Genomic DNA, 23,907 nt, shown 5'->3' with positions numbered 1-23,907 from the left:
ACTTGCCCTTTCTCGGGGTCCCAGTTAGTATCATTAGTTTTCCCCGAATACTGTCTAAAAATCTTTAACCGATCTGATAATTTTAGTACGTATTCCAGGCTGCTTGCAAGTGCTCCCAACATTCTACTGAATATGTTGTTACTGACACTGTTGCTTGATTCTAACAGACTGCTGTTGAGCCTATCTCCTGGATGATTTGGAAATCAATGATTTCTTCCGTTATATTTAAACATTTGCTTATTCTTATTTTTATTATGTGTTTTATCTGACTGAAGCTGGTATCTATTTTTCCATATCCCATTACTTCACCTGATTCCCCTAATGCAATTAGAATACTAATATTCCGAAACTAATCACGGCAATCCCCATTAACATTGTTGCCCCCCATTTTAACCAATCTAGCTTACTCCTAGTCCTAGCTTCTTCCATTCCTTCTTTAAACCCGATCCTTGTATCCCTCTTGATTGTAGTCCTTTTTCTCCTTCCAAACAAATGTGTCTGTATCATTCTATCTATCTGAAAAATCAAACGAACAGGCCAAGGTTGGAGAGGGCCCTATTTGTTCATTTGTATGTTCTATTCTTGTTTGGATACTCCAGAAGTGCCCTCTCCAGGACCTCCGGATGTCCTTTTTGTTTCTTTTTGGGTTTTTTGGTGGCTTGGTTTTTGCTCAATTATGTACATCATACAATTAAGGCCGGTTAAGCCTTCTCCTTCTATCATTGCACCCCTGAGTGAGATTCGAAGAATCTCAAACTCCTCCTCTTTTGCTCGCTCAGTGGTCCAATCTGGTTGAAACTTACCCTGATACATTTCGGATATTGCTACTGACTTAACTCCAATTTCTTTATTTCTGATTATGACAGGATTTTTATGAAAGGTAAGTTCTGAACATGACATTTTATCTTCATCATCTGTCCTATCAATGCTGCTAACAGGTTTTAATTCACTGTCATCCCACTCTACTTCATCACATAATACTAGTGAGTGCAGTAATTCACTGACACTCATAACTAAACATTCCTTTCCTCTAAAGCCTGTCCATTGTCTGGGGGTTTCAATTTATCCACAGAAACCCCTTCCCTGTATCGGGAAAGTTTTGGTTCATATTTTTTCCAAATCCATATCCCGGGTCAATCATTAATTTCGTACAACATTCCTTTTCTCCTTGTCCAACCGGTTTGGGGGTATGGTCTACCCTCTGGCACGGCACCATTGCGGTGATACAGTCTCTGAACACTGTTAGGCTAATTTTATGTCCCCGGGTCATCCCAACATCTTTTAAACTATATACTCCCTCACTAATTGGGATAATAAGTTTGTCACTTCTCCACAATCCTGCACATCATTTCAGAATTACATCATCGTTAGCTAGGTTTTCTCTGCAGTAATGACATTTTGTCACTTTCATACCATCCCATATACAATCCTTGCTGATTACGTTTCTTCTTTGCTGCCGAAAGGTTGCCTATGGATTATCATAATCCCTTGGTTATTATTTAGCTGGGTCAGATGTTTCATTTCTGATATAATTCTTTTTGCTCCAGACGCCATGCTTCTCTAATTCAACTATATGTTCACCCAAATTCTGAACGATCTTTTCTTTACCTTTTACCTAGTTTTAGTTGGTAGCTTCACCCAAACTGCCTCTGTGCTATCGATTGGTATTTAATATCCTAATTTTTCCTGCATCGAATTTTATTGAATATTTCCCTGCCATCAGATTCTCATTTCCTGATACTGAAAGTAATTCTCCTAATCTAACTTCTGGTCTAATATCTTTATTCCCTAAAGCTCCTTCTACCATGTATTTAACATTCTAAACATCATTTTTCCTGCTCCTGACTATCTTTTGAGTCTTCGGGCACGAGGAACCTGCTGGAGCTGTGCCGTGTCAATTTCAACGGGTTAGTTTCAAAGTACTTTCCTGCACAGAGCTCTGACTGAGTAAAACCTCTTTTTGTGTTTATGCTGTGACCAATTTAGTTCTGAACATACTGATTTACTACCTCATAATATTGGTCACATTTCTACCTGCCGTTTATAACTTCTAATTGATGTGAAACTCGGTTTTGCAAAATACAACATTTTAAAAACTTGAAACACCAAAGGGAAATTCACAAATCCTTATTAAACACACACACACTCATTTATCCACCGAGACCTTGGATGTCTATTCCATCGGGTTTTAGGCACTCTAACAAAAATGAGACCCCTCCGTTCTGATAAGCCTCCCTTATCAAGGAGTTTTTTTTGCCTCTTTTAATCTCTTCCACTCTCGCCCCGTACGCTCGCCCCATTGCTTCACATCTCTTGACCGTGTTTCAGAGCAAGAGGATTACCCTAATTGCCATTTTCTGGATTCTAAATTTCTGTTCCTGGTTGTCCCTTTCAGGTGCACTCCGACATTCAGGATATGCACCCTATCTGGGACCTATCCAGGGGTACTGAGGCACTGTCTTCTTGTTTTAGTTAAAGGTCGATTGATCTTGGTTTCTAAAGTTTTCTCGGCGTCCCTATTTCTCTAGGCTTTCCCTCATAATCTGCTTGACTCCAAGGAAGATTTATTTTTGTCCTCCTTCTACCAGTAATGGATGCAAGAATCCCAGTACCTTTACTAAGATGTCTTGCAGACTTTTACTCAGGGTCAGTATCTTCTAGTCTTCTGACGCTCGCACCCAACTAAGTTTTAGGTCCCCCCGATCCACAGAATATCCTTCCAAAAGTCAATCACACATGACTTTCCGCATTAAACTCGGCAGGTAAAGTTCGCCTCACACATATACTAGAAACTTCTAATATTCTAACAATTATTTGGGAACTAGAATCGTCTAATATTCCATTCCCTGTGTAGGTTAGAAACTTCTAATATTCTAGCCTCGCTTTACCCAGAAACTTCTAACATTCTAGCCCTCCACGTTGCGCGACATGAAGTTAAAACCTCACCACTATTCTTAGAATTCCCCCTGTACCAGAAAAGGGTCAAGATATTCTCAATGATGAACAGGGATTCTCACTCCCTGACTCCTATGCAGACTTAGGTGGGCGCTATTCGGGTCAAACCAGTGTTTCATGTTATCCCACGGCATAACCCATGTCTTCAGAGAAGATTCTGTTTACTTTCCACTCAGGTGCTTCACTCACGGGTCCGGCTTTTCTAAGTAGAGTGAAGTAAACTTTCGAAAAACACTCTTTCAGGTTATCAATTTAAGTTCGTTTTAATTTCAAATTAAAAGATGTAATCACTGTTTTTACAGAAAAGTAATAAGATATTTTCTTTGCATCTTCCTGGTCAGTTGTTAGACCTTCAAGTCTGCCTTGACAATTTTCTCCTGTAACGTTTGTTTTTTTCCTGATGGATTCGCTGTTCTGCTCGGCTTCCGTGTTCAGTCCTACCCATGACCGAGGGCAGCTATGAGAGCTGGCTGCTGAATTATTAGGTATTATATAGCCCTTTGCGCAGCCTTAGTTTCTACATGGCATTTATTGAAATGTAGCTGTTGCTTGCTGACTGTAGCTAATGCAATCTCCCTGTCGTTGAACTAGCTTATTCTGCTTGACATGTAATACTTTTGTTTGGCAGGTAATACATGTATTTGTTGCTTCGCCAGCAACTTTTCTGATATCTGTCTTTACTGATGTGTTTTCTCAGTCTCAATACTAAATATGAACTCGTGTTCAACGAAGCAGTTCGCCTCTGCACTTCTACTGGTCAGCTGGTGTCAACGGCAGGTCGCCCCCTATATTTCTAACCTTATCTGGCTTGGACCTATACACTATGACCTGATTATTTGCTAAAAGATTTTTAACGTCAAAAATGTGAAATTATGGTAGAAACGTACCACCTCATGTGTTTCTTAGCTGGAAAGCAGTTGTCTCATATTTAAGTGGCGTCAGCAAGGTTTCCCGCTTAACCTTCTCCCCCAATTTAAATCTAAGATCCTGGTTGTTCCTTTTTTAATTGTTCAGTAAAATAATGCACTTCTCAGGAAGTGTGAAATACTGTTCCCGTTTATATAACTTAAGATTTTAAATTGATTGAATGTCTTTTTAACTTTAAAACCAGGTTGATTTGTCCATATCTGTTTTCTTTAACGCCTGCGAAGCTATCTGTATTTTAAACAACCTGCGGCTGTTACCCCTTTGTGGGACCTTTCCATTTCATTTCAAATCTCAGTCTTTTCCAGGTTCACATTCATGGTTCAAATGATATATTTTTTCATTATAACCTGTTCCTCACACGAAGGTATTGAGAGACGAAGATCTGAGCGACGTGAAGTATCCAATTGGAGAGATGCATCCTGGCGACTGGAATCTCTCTCCACAGCTGCTTCCGGTGCTGCTTTCACAGCCGAAGAACCCCTCCAGTGTCCAAACAGGTGAAAGTTCATCCAGTAGAGGCGGCAGAAGGGAGTTCTGGGAGAAGTCAACTTAGTCACCTCGACTATACTGTGGGTAGCTGAAGAACAGGTGTCAAGGAGCAGATCATACTGAAAGGAAAATGTTGATACTAATAAAGAAAAAGGCAGATGTGCTGCTGGGAGATAGCGCCTTGTTTGCTTTTGGTGTGAGTGAGAATACAAATAGCAGACGATGGTTTTGGTGCAGCGACTGCTGGGCTATGGGCCCACCACGCTCCCGCTGCGCCAGTCCGCTCGTGGTTGAGCTATTCGCGGTCGGACATAAGGCAAAGTTTGAAGTATTCGGTAACAGCTTGATCAACGTTCCCAGGGAGGTGAAACTTCCGCCCCGAACTTCTTTCTGTAAAAGTGATGCCAGTCACTCCCCACTTTCCCATCAGAACAACGTCACAGAAGAAATCACATCACCTTCACAGAACAACCATGCAGCACGAAAGCAAAATATACATTCTTCCTCACGCCAAAAGTAAACATAACGCACGATCCTGTTTGCTTTGCAGCAAATTTCTATTGTAGTCAGAATCTCTATTGTAGTCTCATCCCGACATTAGTCCCAGGAATGAAGGAGACAGCATGACAAATTACAACATTGTAAATGTCACAAATAGGGAACCACAGAGAAAATGCTTTAAAATCTCAGCAAGTCTCCCAGCATCTGTAGGGAGAGAAAAGAGCTAATGTTTCGAGTCCAGGAGAAACTTTGTCAAAGCTGGACTGCAAACGTCATCCAGTAGTACCACACAGAGGGGCAATAGAGAGATATAACGATATCCAGTAATACCTCACAGGGCGGCAAAACGTTAATAAAGCATTAACTAGAAATAAATCACAATAGATACCGTGTTCCCAACTTCCCGTCTCGGACGGATGAGAACAACGCAACCAGCCAGACCGATGTACAACAAAAGAAGATTAATTTTAGCCGGAGTCCTGTGATCCATTTGAATTCCTCAACCAGAGTCATTAAGCAGATTATCGAGTCGTTACATGGGCTTCTGCCTGGAGGGTATTGCTGAGCGTATTTAAGCAGGAATCGCATGTCCTGAGACCAACACTTTTCCATTGAATGGGAGGGATTGGATCTTCCTGAGGTTGAAATATTGCGCGGGGAAATTTAACCTCGTGGAGGAAAAGTCAATATCAGGAATGGGATTCAAACCCACGCCTCCAGCAGAGACTGCGACCTCAACGCAGACCGCTCGGCCATCCTAATGCGTTGTCTTCGAAGCTAAGATCCGTGCACAAATCGACGTAAAGTCTATCTTCATCGTTATTTCATTTCAAACAAGATATGCTTTTCCTACTTTTGAACACCTGCCAGAGTCCTGTGTCTGAGTGCCATCCTTGTCCAAACCGCTGGAAGGTTAAGGAGCTTCCCATTGCTGTATTGATCAGTTTGCTGTCATCAACAAGGCCCGAATTCCCGCTCTACCTGTTCCTCACACGAAGGTATTGAAAGTCTAAGATCTTAGCGAATGAAGTATCTAATTGGAGAGTTGCACTCTGGCGACTGCAACTCTCTCCGCAGCTTCTTCCGGTGCTGCTTTCACAGACAATTAGCCGAAGAATCCCTCCAGTGCCCAATCATGTGAACGTTAATCCAGTAGAGGCGGCAGAACAGTGTTCTGGGAGAAGTCAACTTGGTCACCTCGACTGTACTGTGGTTAGCTGAAGAACAGGTGTCAAAGAGCGGATCAGACTGAAAGCAAAACTTTGATACTAATAAAAAAATTGGCATATGTGCTGCTGACAAACAGCAACTTTTTCCGTTTGGTGTGAGTGAGAATACGAATAGCAAAGGATGGTTTCGATCCATCGACATCTGGGTTTTGGGCCCAGCACACTCCCGCGATGCCATTCGACTCGTAGCAAATAAATTTCGTGGTCGGACTTGAGGCAACGTTTGAGGAAATCTGTAATAACGTGATCAATGTCCCCAGAGAGGCGAAACTGCCGCCCCGAACTTCAGCTTATGAAGGTGATTCCAGTCACTCCCCACTTTCCCATCAGAACAACGTCCCAGAAGAAATCACATCACCTTCCACAGAACAACCATTCCGCACGAAAGTTAATTATCTGAACTGTGCTGACCAGTATCAGTGTGCTCAAACGTCTGTTCTTGTTGAAAGAAAAAAATGAGGAAGTGAATAATTGTGTGGTTACCGCAGGGCAGTAATGTTGTAGCTCCTGGTTTAAGGAGCAGAGTGCGCAGCGGGAGCGTGCAGGGCTATTAGCCCGAGGTCGAGGATTCGAGGGTATTCTCTGCTATTTGCATTCTCCCTCACAACAAAAGTCAACATAACACACGTTCCTGTTTGCTTTGCAGCAAATAGCTATCAGAAACTTTCTTGCAGTCTCATCCCGGCATTAGTCCCAAGAATGAAAGAGACAACATGACACATTACAACATTGTAAAGCTCACACATAGGGAACCACAGAGAAAATGCTTTAAAGTCTCAGCAGATCTGACAGCATCTGGAGGGAGAGAAATGAGCTGACGTTTCGTGTCCAGGTGACCCTTAGTCAAAGCTTCTCGGGAAACGTTATCCAGTCGTACCCCACAGAGGGGTAATATAGATATATAACGGTATCCAGTAATAACTACAGGGGGCCAATAAGAAATAAAGCTTTATCGAGCAATGAATCACAATAGAAACCGAGTCCCCAACTTCCCCTCTTGGACGGATGTGAACAATCCAACCTGCCAGACTATTTACAAGAGAAGACGAATTTTACCCTTCTCTTGGGATCAATATTAATTCCTCAACCAGAGTCACTGAAGCAGATTATCGAGTCATGAACTGGGCTTCTGCCGGTGGGGTCTTGCTGTGCATATTTAAGCTGGGATCTCATGTCCTGAGACCAACGCTTTTCCATTGAAAGGGAGGTATTGGACCTTCCTGAGGTTGAAAATCTTGCTGGAGAAATTTAACCTCGTGGAGTAAAAGGCAACATCAGGAGTGGGATTCGACCCCACGCCTCCAGAAGAGACTGCGACCTAAACGCAGCGCCTTAGACCGCTCATCCATCCTGATGCGTTGAAAACCAAAACTAAGATCCGTGCACAAATCGACTTAAAGTCTGTCTTCATCTTTATTACATTTCAAACAAGACATGCTTTCCCGACTTTTGAACCCCAGCCAGAGTCCTGTATCTGAGTGCCATCCTTGTCCAAACCGCTGGTGGTTAAGGAGCTTCTCATTGCTGCATTGATCAGTTTCCTCTAATCAGCAAGGTCCGATATGCCGCTCTATCTGTTCCTCAGACGAAGGTTTTGAAAGTCTAAGATCTGAGGGCGTGAAGTATCTCTTTGGAGAGTTGCATTCTGGCGACTGCAATCTCTCTCCACAGCTGCTTCCGGTGCTGCTCTCACAGACAAGTAGCCGAAGAACCCCTCCAGTGTCCAATCAGGTGAACGTTCATCCAGTAGAGGCGGCAGAAGAGTGTTCTGGGAGAAGTCAACTTAATCACCTCGACTGTACTGTGGCTAGCTGAAGAACAGGTGTCAAAGAGTGGATAAGACTGAAAGCAAAACTTTGGTACCAATAAAGAAAAAGGCAGATGTGCTGCTGACAAATAGCAACTTTTTTCCGTTTGGTTTGATTGAAAGTACGAATAGCAGAGGATGGTTTCGATCCATCGACCTCTGGATTATGGGCCCAGCACGTTTCCGCTGCGCCACTTTGCTCGGTGCTCTTTTCTTTTGTGGTCGGACTTGAGGCAAGGTTTGAGGAAGTCTGTAACAGCGTGATCAATGTTCCCAGAGAGATGAAACTGCTGACCCGAACTTCATTTTATAAAGGTGATTCCAGTCACTCCCCACTTTCCCATCAGAACAACGTCCCAGAAGAAATCACATCACCTTCCACAGAACAACCATTCCGCACGAAAGTTAATTATCTGAACTGTGCTGACCAGTATCAGTGTGCTCAAACGTCTGTTCTTGTTGAAAGAAAAAAATGAGGAAGTGAATAATTGTGTGCTTACCGCAGGGCAGTAATGTTGTAGCTCTTGGTTTAAGGAGCAGAGTGCGCAGCGGAATCGTGCAGGGCTATTAGCCCTAGGTCGAGGAATCGAGGGTATTCTCTGCTATTTGCATTCTCCCTCACAACAAAAGTAAACATAACACGCGTTCCTGTTTGCTTTGCAGAAAATAGCTATCAGAAACTTTCTTGCAGTCTCATCCCGACATTAGTCCCAAGAATGAAAGAGACAGCATGACACATTACAACATTGTAAAGCTCACACATAGGGAACCACAGAGAAAATGCTTTAAAGTCTCAGCAGTTCTGACAGCATCTGAAGGGAGAGAAATGAGCTGACGTTTCGTGTCCAGGTGACCCTTAGTCAAAGCTGCTCGGGAAACGTTATCCAGTAGTACCCCACAGAGGGCAATATAGATATATAACGGTATCCAGTAATAACTCACAGGGGGCCAATAAGGAAATAAAGCTTTATCGAGTAATGAATCACAATAGAAGCCGAGTCCCCAACTTCCCCTCTTGGACGGATGTGAACAATCCAACCTGCCAGACTATTTACAAGAGAAGACGAACTTTACCCTTCTCTTGGGATCAATATGAATTCCTCAACCAGACTCACCGAAGCAGATTGTCGAGTCATGAGCTGGGCTTTTGCCGGTGTGGTCTTGCTGTGCATATTTAAGCTGGAATCTCATGTCCTGAGACTAACGCTTTTCCATTGAAAGGGAGGTATTGGATCTTCCTGAGGTTGAAAATCTTGCTGGAGAAATTTAACCTCGTGGAGTAAAAGAAAATATCAGGAGTGGGATTCGAACCCACGCCTCCAGAAGAGACTGCGACCTGAACGCAGCGCCTTAGACCGCTCGGCCATCCTGATGCGTTGACGCAAAAACTAAGATCCGTGCACAAATCGACTTAAAGTCTGTCTTCATCGTTATTACATTTCAAACAAGACATGCTTTCCCTACTTTTCAACCCCAGCCAGAGTCCTGGATCTGGGTGACATCCTTGTCCAACCCGCTGGTGGTTAAGGAGCTTCTCATTGCTGCATTGATCAGCTTCCTCTAATCAGCAAGGTACGATATACCGCTCTACCTGTTCCTCAGACGAAGGTTTTGAAACTCTAAGATCTGAGGGCGTGAAGTATCTAATTGGAGAGTTGCATTCTGGCGACTGCAATCTCTCTCCACAGCTGCTTCCGGTGCTGCTCTCACAGACAAGGAGCCGAAGAACCCCTCCACTGTCCAATCAGGTGAACGTTCATCCAGTAGAGGCGGCAGAAGAGTGTTCTGGGAGAAGTCAACTTAATCACCTCGACTGTACTGTGGCTAGCTGAAGAACAGGTGTCAAAGAGTGGATAAGACTGAAAGCAAAACTTTGGTACCAATAAAGATAAAGGCAGATGTGCTGCTGACAAATAGCAACTCTTTTCCGTTTGGTGTGATTGAGAGTACGAACAGCAGAGGATGGTTTCGATCCATCGACCTTTGGATTATGGGCCCAGCACGCTTCCGCTGCGCCACTCTGCTCGGTGATCTTATTTTTGTGGTCGGACTTGAGGCAAAGTTTGAGGAAGTCTGTAACAGCGTGATCAATGTTCCCAGAGAGATGAAACTGCTGCCCCGAACTTCATTTTATAAAGGTGATTCCAGTCACTCCCCACTTTCCCATCAGAACAACGTCACAGAAGAAATCACATCACCTTCCACAGAACAACCATTCCGCACGAAAGTTAATTAACTGAACTGTGCTGACCAGTATCAGTGTGCTCAAACGTGTGTTCTTGTTGAAAGAAAAAAATGAGGAAGTGAATAATTGTGTGGTTACCACAGGGCAGTAATGTTGTAGCTCCTGGTTTAAGGAGGAGAGTGCGCAGCGGAAGTGCTGGGCCATTAGACCGAGGTCGTGGAATCGAGGGTATTCTCTGCTATTTACATTCTCCCTCACGCCAAAAGTAAACATAACACACGTTCCTGTTTGCTTTGCAGCAAATACCTATCAGAAAATTTCTTGCAGTCTCATATCGACATTAGTCCCAAGAATGAAAGAGACAGCATGACACATTACAACATTGTAAAGCTCACACAGAGGGAATCACAGAGAAAATGCTTTAAAGTCTCAACAGATCTGACAGCATCTGGAGGGAGAGAAATGAGCTAAGGTTTCGAGTCCAGGTGACCCTTAGTCAAAGCTGCACAGGAAACGTTATCCAGTAGTACCCCACAGAGGGGCAATATAGATATAGAACGATATCCAGTAATAACTCACAGGGGACCAATAGGGAAATAAAACTTTATCGAGCAATGAATCACAATAGAAACCGAGTTCCCAACTGCCCCTCTTTGAGGGATGTGAACAATCGAACCTGCCAGACTATTTGCAAGAGAAGACGAATTTTACCCTTCTCTTGGGATCAATATTAATTCCTCAACCAGAGTCACTGAAGCAGATTATCGAGTCATGAACTGGGCTTCTGCCGGTGGGGTCTTGCTGTGCATATTTAAGCTGGAATCTCATGTCCTGAGACCAACGCTTTTTCATTGAAAAGGAGGTATTGGATCTTCCTGTTATAAAGAAGAAGGCAGGTGTGCTGCTGACAAATAGCGACTTGTTTCCGTTTGGTGTGAGTGAGAATATAAATAGGCTTGTAACTTGCTGGCGAGGCCGTCGCCGGTGATGATGACGTGGCGTGGACTCGCTGAACCAGTTTCAGGAGCTCGAGCACCGAGCAGGGACGATCTATCAGGCCCGACGATTTCAAACCACAGTGTTGCCGTGTCGCCTTGTTGGGTACCCCTAGTTGACAGGAACCACTGGCAGCTGTGGCATTGCCACAGTAGTCAAGGAACCGGTGGAAGAATGCTTGGTCTGGCGCGCATGGTGTCGAGGCCGGATTTTGAGATGAGGTTCGCTGATGCGCCGGTGTGAAGTTTGAATCGGATGCAAGCCTTGTCTCATTTCATTTCATTTCGTTTTCATTTCATTAATTGTGTGGACAGCACACCACTCGCCGATCCACACTGAGGATCGAGAGGCGTTTCTCGTTGTGGTGGAAGGCAGCGCATGTGTAGTTATGATGCCCACCCGGTATGGGGACCTGACGCACTCAGCATCAGGGTCTGTTGGGCTGTCGGGATCGGAATCTGGCATGCCTTGTTGTATTGAGCGGACACTTCTGCGCCGCAGCTGGGATCGCTGGCTGCTGAGCGGTGGAGCAGATCTGCAAAGGGCTGCATAGTGGCCAAGCTTGCCACACTGTAGACACCGGCGTCCTTTTGCCGGACATTTCCGCTTTAAGTGGGTGGAGCCACAATTCGGAGATGTCATGACGCCGACGGCAGGGCATTTCGTGCGCCATCGTGCATGCGCCGTGCGATCGGTCGACGTACGCACCTGTGCAGTCATGTTTTCGGCCTCGTCGTCCACTCGGTCATGGCGCACATGCGCAGGGACCCGGGAAAAGCGCACAAAGCGACCACTCTCCTCGATGCTCAGGCCGTGCATTTGAACAATGGCCTGCACCCGTTCCACCTCATGGGAGGCCAGTTTTGCAGTTTCTGCCGCCCCGATGTGGGAGTAACGATTCTTAGCATGCTCATGGATAACGCATGTCTCGATAGCAACTGAGAGGGTCAACTGTTTGACTTTCAGGAGCTGCTGCCGAAGGGAGTCGGAGTGGACACCGAAAACGATCTGATCCCGGATCATGGAATCTGCCGTCGAGTCATAGTAACATGACTGCGCTAGGATGCGGAGATGGGTCACGAAGGACTGAAAAGTTTCATTCTTACCCTGAAGCCTCTGCTGGAAAAAGTACCATTTAAAGCTCTCATTCACCTCAGTGTCGCAGTGGCTGTCAAACATCAGCAGGACTATTTCGAATTTTGTTTTGTCTTCGCCGGCAGCGAATGTAAGGGAGTTGTAGATGTGGATGGCGTGGTCCCCCACGGTGGAGACAAATAATGTGATCTTCCTGGCATCCGATGCTGCTTCGAGGTCAGAGGCCTCGATCTGCAGGAGGAACTTTTGCTTGAAGATTTTCCAATTGGCGCCAAGGTTGCCGGAGATGCAGAGCTGCGGAGGAGGCTGGTGTTTTCCATTTCACCGGATGGCTGCTTCCTGGTCAATGCTGGTTCACTGGAGATAGGTCCGTCAAGATCAGTATCACTCTGGTACCATGATGTGTTAGGCAGGTAGGCTCAATGTGGACTGCACTCGATGCAGGGAAGCTATAAACAGACGTCGAACACTGGAGAAAATCCAACACTGTTTTATTCAACGATAGAACTGATACACATATTCAGCTGTGGGTCGACACTATACTGAACTGACTGGAGACCTTGTAGTAGCCTGATCAGACTTACTAGCTCCCGCATGGTGTTTGCACTTGCTAGCTCGTGGACTCTGACTGTCTCAGTGGCTGGGTCCAGAGAGAGCGGGAAACCTAATGCCCTCTGGCTTTATAGTGGTAGTGTCCTGTTTGGTGATTGGCTGCACTGTGTTGTGCCTACTGGTCATCCTGTGTGTCCATCACTGACTGTCTGCATCTCATTATATACATGAGTGGATATTATGACAGACTCCAAATCCAATGGTCTTTTTCCACGGATATTCTATCCCTTCTCACAGACAGACTGGGAGACCCGTCATCGCATGAAAGCAATAACTTCCTGGAGTGATTCCAGGTTGGGTTTATATCGCATAAATTGTCAATGAATGTCTTGTTAAACGTAGTTCAGTTAGCGGAGTGGCTGTGGCTTGGTACTTGCAGTCAAATGGGGTTCCTCCGCACAGATTCGAAACCTACTCGCACTGTAGGCAGCACGGTAGCACAGTGACTATCACAGTTGTTTCACAGCTCCAGGGAGCTGTCTGTGCAGTGTCTGCGTAGGTTTCCTCCGGGTGCCTCCGGTATCTTTCGGAAGTTCGGTGCAGACTCAAGAGGCCGAATGTCCTGCAGGGATTCTCTGGATAACAAATTAGAATCGTCAGAACTCCGACATTGACGGGATGTTTAAGGCGTCTGACTGATCTTCATCATGATGCGATCAAATGTTTGTATCTTTCAGTCTTTCCGCGGTGTTTTATTTACAATGTGTAGAAACATGTGAAACATGGTGTTGAAGTGTTTCCCATCAGTCCATTCAGAACAATCCTTCAGCTGGTATGATGGAAATGTAATTTGCTGACAGAAACAACATTCCCAACACTTCACATCTGGCTGCACATCTGGACCAATGCACACAGACGACCTTCTTCCGTTAGTTATTGTGCACATTAAATATCCATGAGGTGGTTTGGTGAAGTCAGGTCATATGGCGAGTTGGCCGAGGGGTGATGGCGATGCGCTGCTAATCCATTGTGCTTTGCATCTGCGGGTCTGAATCCATTCTCGTCGATGATCCATTTCCTGCGTCTCCGCGTTGGGCCACTTATTGAGGGTGACCTGATGATTCATTCAGTGTCTCAGGAACTAGGATGGAGTTTAGATTCGGAGTTCAACAGGCCTGAGGAGTGAATCTTCTTGCACCAATCTCTATACCGATATTCCGAATCCTCTGTCTGATAATCGATTTAAATCACGACACCAGCTTTGGGCAGGAGTTGGCACCATGAAAACTTGCGGCTTCAGAAACTCCAAAACAGACGCCAGCTTCATCTGGGGCACTGCTGGCAGATTTTGTCTTTCCAGAACCGGCCGCCCAGCCGTGAAATCAACTTCATCAGATGACCTCATTACACTGGTAGACGGAGGAGCAGAAGTATGCCATTCGGCCAATCGTGTCTGCTCCACCATTCAAAGAGATTATGACTGATCTGATATAATCCTCAAACCCACTTTCCCGCCACATCCCCATAATCCTTGTTTTCTTTACTGATTAAATCATGAACATATTAACTGACCCATCCTCGACAATCGTATTCGCTTAGAAAGGATATTTCCACAGATACACTATCTCCTTAGAGAAGAAATTACTCATAATTTCTGGCTTAACTGGGCGGTCCCTTCCCCTGAGATTAATCCCTCAGGTCCCAGACTCTCCCACATGGAGAAGCAAACTCTCAGCATCCCCCCTGTCAACCCCCCTGAAAAGCTATTAAATCAGTGATTTTGAATGCTGGGAATTATTCCCTGTCCCAAAGATTAGGTCAGGCCTCTGGATTCCCAATCCAGTGACATAATCTTTCATCCCTCTGAACAACAATTGATTCGGCTCATTATTAAACATCTTGGGCCAGTGGGCCGATGAATGGCAGATGGAGTTTAATTTGGATAAATGTGAGGTGATGCATTTTGGTAGGTCAAATCAGTGATTGACCTACTCAGTTAATGGTAGGGAATTGGGGAGAAATACAGAACCAACAGATCGAGGAGAACAGATTCACACATCCTTGAAGGTGGTGTCGCAAGTGGACAGGGTGGGGAAGAAGGCATTCAGCATGCTAGGTTTTAAGGTCAAAATATTGAATACAAGAGTTGTGATGTCTTGTTCAAGTTGTACAATACATGCTGGTAAGACCACAAGGGAAATACTGTGTTCAATTCTGGTCACCCTATTTTCGGAAGGATATTGTTGAACTAGAAAGGGTGCAGAAGTGATTTACTAGGATGCTACCAGGACTTGATGGTGTGAGTGAAAAGTAGAGGCTGGATAGGCTGGGACTTTTTTTTCCTGGAGCGTAGGAGGCTTATGGGTGATGTCATAGAGGTCTATGAAATAATGAGGAGCATAAATAAGGTAATGAGGAGCATCTGGAACGGGCTGCCAGAGACAGGGGCAGAGGCAGTTATCATTTTGTCTTTTAAAAATCAGTTAGACAGTTACATGGGCAGGGTGGGTGTAGATGGATATGGGCCAAATGCGGGCAAGTGGGACTAGCTTAGTGATAGAAACTGGGCGGCATTGACAAGCTGGGACGAAGGGCTGTTTCCATGCTGCCAACATCCACTACTCTTTGACTCTGTCTGTCTTCCTGATGATATTAGAATTTCCTCCACAGAATTGTATTGAACCGATTGATACATAATATTTTATTCTATATTTTATCCAAGTCAAAGAGATTCATCAGTGGATAAATAAAATACTAAGATGAAAGCGAATTGAATGAACAATGTTCCAAAAAATTATATTCCAAAAAGAGCCCTGCAACGTTTGGATGGAAAGGTGAAACTTTGAGCGGAGGAAGGAAAACTCGACTGACAGCAAGTTCCACCGGATTTCTATATCAAACGATCGCGGTGGGACTCGAGCCTCCAATCTTCTGATAGCTTCATTAGGTTCACAGAAATCAGATGCCTCAGCCATTAAGCCACGCGACCACCGCATGGGACATACGGGCCGATGTTTATCGCATGTGAATAAATACTGTGATTCTCTCTGTTTCCCTAGAAAACAGTACAATGCAGAAGGAGGCCATTCGGCCCATCGACTCTGCATGACCCTCCAATCCTGCACCCCACTCATGCTTTAATTTGGATCTAGACTGGGACGTTCTGTGCTGTTCCATGTAAAGCAAAAATGAACTTCGAGGATATTTCCAATGCAACTGTTTTTCTTACGCAAACAATTGAATTCGTGAAATTGTGTGTTTCGGGAGCTGGGATTTTCGAGTCTCTCAAGGCTTCTCTCCAAATCCAATGGTCATTTTAAGGTAGATTCAACCGCTCCTCACATAAACACCGGGGCACCGTTCATCGCCGGAATGCAAGAACTTCCTGGAGTGATTCCAGGCCGGTTTTATAATGTATTGTATGTTTTATAATGTTTAATGAATGACCTATTGAACACAGCTGCGATGATCGAGTGGTTAAGGTGTTGGACTTTCCCCAGTAGGTTCGAGCCATGCTCCCAACGACTGTGACTGAAGAATTAATCGATTTTTAGCAAATTCTAATCTCCTCAGGAAGAGGGTTAATGGTAATTTGGACATCAGCCCGGCTAGTTCAGTCGGTGGAGCATGGGACTCTTAATCCCAGGGTCGTGGGTTCCAGACCCACGTTGGGCGCTTCCATATTGTAATCTGAGAGTGTTGAGCTGAACGGACTGATTTGATAACAGGAACACAAGGATATGTTCCTGAACTGGGACTCCAGAGGCCTGAACTGATCTTTCGTGACAAGATTTACTTAATCTGGAATTGAAATTTCGTCTCAGTAATGGCGCAGAAAGGTTCTGCTTCAGACGGATCATATTTCCACAACTGGGAACACATTTACACAACAGGGAATGATCTGACACAATCACAGTGAAGGTCTGTCACCGGCACAGTCACGGTTCCAAGAGAGAGAACAGTTACACAGCAGAGAGCTCAGTTACACAGCAGACAGCAGGGAGCACAGTTACACAGCAGGAAAAACATTTAATTGCCTATCTTTGTGGAACAGAAAATCCCTTTTTCCTAAATAACCAGTTTTTCCATTTCAGTACCTTGCTGGTTGGCTCGGCACCTTTTCTGTGTGTCATTGTGTGTGTGTCCTGATAGTCTCTTCCTGCTTTACTGTGTGTCTTTCTCTGTCTGTTACAGCCGTGCTGATGTTCCGTGTTATTGTCCAGCCAAGGTGAGCTTCACAACACGTGGTTCTCGTTTAAGAGTAAAATAGTTATGTGGCTGCCGCAGAACAGCAATTGCGAACACAGTGGGTCTAAAAAGCAGAGTGGCGCAGCGCAGCGTGTTGGGCCCATAACCTAGAGGTCGATGGATCGAAACCATCCTCTGCTATTTATATTCTCAGTCACCCCAAAATTAAACATGACTCTATCACCCTGCGGCACATCCGCCTTTTCTTTTCAGTAGATTAGTATCAAAGTGTTGCTTCCAGTGTGATCCGGACATTTGCGCCAGGAATGAAGCAGACAGCATTACATCACTGTGAAGCTCAAAGTAACAAAATAGGGAAGCTCTTCAATTGACTCTCTCTGAGGAAAACAGACAACATCTGCTGTGGTGTGTGAGTATTATTGGTACCAATATCACATCTCCACTGACTGGAATGAGTTATGTTTTATGAACACAGTCATGTCATTTGGTAAAGATCAAACCGGGAGTTTTTCAGTGTTTTCAAATCCTTTAACAGCGAGAAGGGGAAAAGTTTATATAATAACTTCCAGGAATACCCCACAGAGGGGCAATAAGCATATATAACAATATCCAATAATAAACTACTATAGAAACCGAGATCACACTTTCGCCACTCGGACGGATGTGAACAATCCAACCAGACTATTTAGAACAAGCGAAGATTCCTGCCTCCAGCTACCTCATTTTCTCCAGCTCTCTTCCTCAGCTCGAAACACACGAAATCACGCAAACGCCTCCGATCAAATTATTATTGCGATGGCCGGGAATCGCACCCGGATCAACTGCTTGGAAGGCAGCGATGCTCACCAGTATCCCCCCATCACATACCGCCGAAGGTTATTGCAGCGAATATATCAGTGCAGAACACGTGAAGAAACGGACAGGGTATTTAAAGGTCGTTTGATCATGGTGTGGGATTCTGAATTTCTCCTCAAGTAAAAGCAGACGCACGCTTTTGCATCCGCGCAACTGGCTGAATACAATGGTTATTTGTACCTGACAAGCCTTTGATTTGATCAGATCAATGCGCTTTCGGAGTGAGGTGGCCGAGTGGTTAAGGGGACGGTCTGCTAATCCATTGTGCTCTGCATGCGTGGGTTCGAAACCCATCATCGTCGATTTTCCATCCTGCTTTCTCCCAGTGGGACTCATTTTTCCAAAGTTTCTGCAATCACCGATGTGACAATCCAGTCCAAGTTGTGAGGCCGGATTGCATCGAGGTAGAACATAGAACATAGAACGGTACAGGCCCTTCGGCCCACGATGTTGCACCGAAACGAAAGCCATCTAACCTACACTATGCCATTATCATCCATATGTTTATCCAATAAACATTTAAATGCCCTCAATGTTGGCGAATTCACTACTGTTGCAGGTAGGGCATTCCACGGCCTCACTACTCTTTGCGTAAAGAACCTACCTCTGAACTCTGTCCGATATCTATTACCCCTCAGTTTAAAGCTATGTCCCCTCGTGCAAGCCATTTCCATCCGCGGGAGAAGGCTCTCACTGTCCACCCGATCTAACCCCCTGATCGTTTTTTATGCCTCTATTAAGTCTCCTCTTCTCTCCAACGAAAACAACATCAAGTCCATCAGCCTTTCCTCATAAGATTTTCCCTCCATACCAGGCAACATCCTGGTAAATCTCCTCTGCACCCGCTCCAAAGCCTCCACGTCCTTCCTATAATGCGGTGACCAGAACTGTACGCAATACTCCAAATGCGGCCGAACCAGAGTTCTGTACAGCTGCAACATGACCTCCCGACTCCGGAACTCAATCCCTCTACCAATAAAGGCCAATACTCCATAGGCCTTCTTCACAACCCTATCAACCTGGGTGGCAACTTTCAGGGATCTATGTACATGGACACCTAGATCCCTCTGCTCATCCACACTTTCAAGAACTTTACCATTAGCCAAATATTCCGCATTCCTGTTATTCCTGCCAAAGTGAATCACCTCACACTTCTCTACATTAAACTCCATTTGCCACCTTTCAGCCCAGCTCTGCAGCTTATCTATATCCCTCTATAACCTGCTACATCCTTTCACACAATCGACAACACCACCGACTTTAGTATCGTCTGCAAATTTACTCACCCACCCTTCTGCGCCTTCCTCTAGGTCATTGATAAAAATGACAAACAGCAACGGCCCACGAACAGGTCCTTGTGGTACTCCACTTGTAACTGAACTCCATTCTGAACATTTCCCATCAACCACCACCCTCTGTCTTCTTTCAGCTAGCCAATTTCTGATCCACATCTCTAAATCACCCTCAATCCCCAGCCTCCGTATTTTCTGCAATAGCCTACCGTGGGGAACCTTATCAAACGCTTTGCTGAAATCCATATACACTACATCAACTGCTCTACCCTCATCTACCTGTTCAGTCACCTTCTCAAAGAACTCAATAAGGTTTGTGAGGCATGACCTACCCTTCACAAAGCCATGCTGACTATCCCTGATCATATTATTCCTATCTAGATGATTATAAATCTTGTCTCTTATAATCCCCTCCAAGACTTTACCCACTACAGACGTGAGCCTCACCGGTCTATAGTTGCCGGGGTTGTCTCTGCTCCCCTTTTTGAACAAAGGGACCACATTTGCTGTCCTCCAGTCCTCTGGCACTATTCCTGTAGCAAATGCTGGAATGGGTATTAAGGGCGCTGGTTACATCACTGCTAGAGTTTTCCATATCACTTGACATGCGTATGGTGTGTTAGCTTTTATTGGTAGAGGGATTGAGTTTCGGAGCCATGAGGTCATGTTGCAGCTGTACAAAACTCTGGTGCGGCCGCATTTGGAGTATTGCGTGCAATTCTGGTCGCCGCATTATGGGAAGGATGTGGAAGCATTGGAAAGGGTGCAGAGGAGGTTTACCAGAATGTTGCCTGGTATGGAGGGAAGATCTTATGAGGAAAGGCTGAGGGACTTGAGGCTGTTTTTGTTTGAGAGAAGAAGGTTAAGAGGTGACTTAATTGAGGCATACAAGATGATCAGAGGATTGGATAGGGTGGACAGTGAGAGCCTTCTTCCTCAGATGGTGATGTCTAGCACGAGGGAACATAGCTTTAAATTGAGGGGAGATAGATAAAGGACAGATGTCAGAGGTAGGTTCTTTACTCAGAGAGTAGTAAGGGCATGGAATGCCCTGCCTGCAACAGTAGTGGACTCGCCAACACTAAGGGCATTCAAATGGTCATTGGATAGACATATGGACGATAAGGGAATAGTGTAGGTGGGCTTTAGAGTGGTTTCACAGGTCGGCGCAACATTGAGGGCCGAAGGGCCTGTACTGCGCTGTAATGTTCTATGTTCTATGTTCTATGTGCGAAATGATTGACAAATTTTAACTACATCTTTATGTAGTCCAGGCCAATTAAAATGTTCCTGGATTTTAGCTTGAGTTTTCCCTTTTCCCAAATGACCTCCCGCTGGTACCTCATGTGCAACTCGCAACACCTCTTTTGTATACCCTACCGGCAATACTACTTGATGAACTTCTGCCCACTTTTCTTCCGCCTGCATATGTACACGTCTCCATTTTCTCATTAGGACATCATTTTTACGGGAATAACACTCTGGTATACTCTCAGATTCCTCTTCCGTTTATGCTTTCTGATATATCCGTTTCATTTCTACATCTTTCCGTTGTAACTCCGCCAATTTTCCTGAACTAAAAATATCCGCCTCATCCTCCACCTGTTCTTGTTCTTTTTCAACCATCTGATCAAAAATCGTTTCGGATAATTGCACTTCAACTTCATCTTCACTCTTTGATTTCTCATCTTGCCTTAGCCTGTGACTTTGCGACCTTGTTACTACACAATCCGGAAAAATCCCAGGATCTTCGTCCTTCAACACTTCAGTTGTCTGATTTTCCACTGGTTTATCAACCACGGTAGGCATCACTCCCATCTGCGATGCAGCTATACATTACCCAAGATAAACTGTATTCCTGGACAAGATAGTTTATCTATTACTCCGACTAGCACTTCCCTTCATTGGACTTTCCAACCTTACCTTATATAATGGAACGCTACTCCTCTCACACTGAATTCCACATATCACCACCTTTTCTGGCAACATTCTTCCCAAACTACATAATTCCTCATCTCTTACAATTAAAGATTGACTAGCTACTGTATCTCTTAAAATTGTGACTTATTTACCTGCTCCTCCTGATACACATGAGTAAACTTTACCCAGACAACTAAATTCTTTAAATACATCTGGCACCTTCTTAACAATTACTTCCTTAACAGGCTGTACAATTGTTTGCACCTCCTTCACTTCCCTTGGGCTTTCCTTTACCACTCTAACAAACCCCACCGTCTTATCCTGTTTTACCAAATCAACCTTCTCAGTGCTTTTCTTCAACCATCAACACTGTGACTTTAGATGGCCTAGTTTATTACAGTGAAAACATTTGAAACTTTTCAGTTCTTTTCCAACTTCCTGGATGTCTTTATTAATCTGAGGTACTCTCTCTTTATTGTCTGCCATCAGATCACCTTTACCTTTCCCACTTGAGTATTTCTCATGTCCCCAGTTTCTATCCCTCCACTGCTGAAACTGATGTCGGAAACCAATCTTTGATTTATGAACAAATTCATAATCATCTGCCGTTTCCGCTGCTAACCTCGCAGTTTTAACCCCCTGTTCTTCCACATGAGTTCTCACTACATCAGGAATTGAATTTTTAAACTCCTTCAAACGTATTCTTTCTCTGAGAGCTTCATACGTTTGATCTATTTTCAAAGCCCTTATACACCTATCAAAATTACTCTGTTTCAGCCTTTCAAACTCCATGTATGTTTGACCAAATTCTGTCCTTAAATTTCTAAACCTTTGTCTGGAAGCTTCCGGCACTAGCTCATATGCACTCAAGATGGGTTTTTTCATCTCCTCATACGTTCCAGATACCTCCTCCGGGAGTGATGCAAACACTTCACTCGCTCTACCTACCAGCTTTGTTTGAATCAGTAACACCCACATGTCCTGTGGCCATTTCATTTGTTTCGCTACCTTCGCAAATGAAATGAAAAAGGCTTCCACTTCCTTCTCGTCAACGGTTGGTAATGCTTGGACATATTTAAATAGATTCCCACCAAGCCTTCGACTATGACGCTCTTTCTCACTATCCTCATCGCTATCATCCAACTGTACGTTTCCCTTCACATCTGCCAATTTTTACAGATTGTCAAGTTTCATGGCCATTTTCTGAAGTTCAAACTCCCTATCTTTATCTTTTTCCCTGATCTGTATTTCCCTTTCCTTTTCTTTTTGTTCTGCTAGGGCTATTCTTGCTTTTCTTCTTTCTTCTCGCTCCCTTTCTTTTTCCTCTCACTCTCTTTCTCTTCCTTTTTCCTCTCTCTCACTCTCGTATTCAAGCCGCTTTAATTCGTTCTCATGTTCCATTTGTTTCATTAGCAACTGAATTTTTGCCATTTCCAATGAGTCAAACTCTATCTCAGGCAACTTTAAATGCTTAACCACCGTCATAACTACCTCATCTTTTCGCATTTTGTCAGGTAATGTTAACTGCAATGTTCTTGCCAAATCTAACAGTCTGCTTTTCGTCCCTGTCCGTAAAGTAGTACGTGTGACATTCTCCACATCCAAAAACTTCTGGGCCTCTGAAAGAGCCATGGTTCACAACACTCTCCCCACTTAAACTAAAATACCACAGCGGAAAAGCAACAATCCTTCACTGTCTTTAAGTTCACAAAAGCCAATCCAATAGATAGACTTTTATCCCGGATGAGCCCCCAATTGTTATGGGCGAGGCGTTTTCAGAACCCCAAGATGTATCATGAAGTTCAACCAATCTCTCCCTTCAATGGATTTGTTGCTTTTCTTAGCATCTTAGCACATGGCTTTTTCCCTAGGTGTGGGATTACAATTATGGACACGTGGGTTTTTAAACACAAAAAACTGTTTATCCCATGAACTCAACTTAACATCTTAAATAAACATTGGATCTCTTAACACCCCTTACTTCAAAGATCACTCAGAAAATATTGCAATGGTAAATAATTCCACAAAATGTGCCTTCAAACTTCCAAGCGACTTAACACCTTTAAACAGAATCACATCAGGCTAAAGGCTTTCCAATTATGAATTTAAATCTCCCAAATAATCCAGAGATCGTCCTTTATGTCAGAGGCCCAGATCACTGCAAACACAGACGATCCCAAGCTCTTTTCAAACTTGCAGCTCTCTGGAAACACACAGACACACACAAGCTGCTTTTAAACTGAAACTAAAAACCTACAAAATGGCTGACCTAAAGCCCAGCTCTTACCACTCTCTGACATCACTGTTTTCTTCAATGTACATTGCTTAAATGTCCATGTCTTGAAGGTAAAGTCACATAACAGTACACTATGCAACCATGTGATTTATCTACCTTCTGTATCTGATTCGTCATTGTTTGCGATACGACTTACCACAGTGCTATCATCCACACACTTATAGATTGAGTTGGAGGTAAATCCTGCCACACAGGATTTCCCTCCATATTCAGCGGGTCCGTTCATGACAAGACTGAAGAACGATCACTCGTCTATCCAATCAGTGAGGTTTGCCTCACTGTGAGACAAGATTAACAGAGAGAAAACCAGATGGATTAGTTTCAGATCACACAGCTATAATAGAACTGAATCATGAAAACCCCGCCTTCTCACAATTCCCGTTCCAGCCTCCCGGGACAGGCGCCGGAATGTGGCGAGTCGGGCTTTTCACAGTAACTTCATTGAAGCCGACTTGTGACAATAAGCGATTATTATTATTATTATTGCTCCTCGCCTGAGGTATGGTGATCCTCAGGTTAAATCACCAGCAGTCAGATCTTACCCTCAAAGGGCCTATGGTGATCAGGGACTTAATTTACTTTAGGACTGGATCAATGTA

General features: G+C 44.3%; 2 non-coding genes across 2 annotated transcripts; one reads left to right on the top strand and one right to left on the bottom strand.

Annotated features, from left to right (window-relative positions):
* Positions 1–9,198: 9,198 nt before the first annotated feature.
* Positions 9,199–9,281, bottom strand: trnal-cag (transfer RNA leucine (anticodon CAG)). Its single transcript has one exon. It is a non-coding gene; the product is annotated as a tRNA-Leu (tRNA).
* Positions 9,282–16,338: 7,057 nt separating this feature from the next.
* On the top strand, positions 16,339–16,411 carry trnak-cuu (transfer RNA lysine (anticodon CUU)). Its single transcript has one exon. It is a non-coding gene; the product is annotated as a tRNA-Lys (tRNA).
* The last annotated feature ends 7,496 nt before the right edge of the window (positions 16,412–23,907 follow it).

This window comes from Scyliorhinus torazame, chromosome 24, assembly GCF_047496885.1.
Source record: "Scyliorhinus torazame isolate Kashiwa2021f chromosome 24, sScyTor2.1, whole genome shotgun sequence".
In the NCBI taxonomy this organism is placed as follows: domain Eukaryota; kingdom Metazoa; phylum Chordata; class Chondrichthyes; order Carcharhiniformes; family Scyliorhinidae; genus Scyliorhinus; species Scyliorhinus torazame.
Note: the sequence above shows the minus strand (reverse complement) of the source record. Positions and strands in the feature narration are given on the sequence as shown.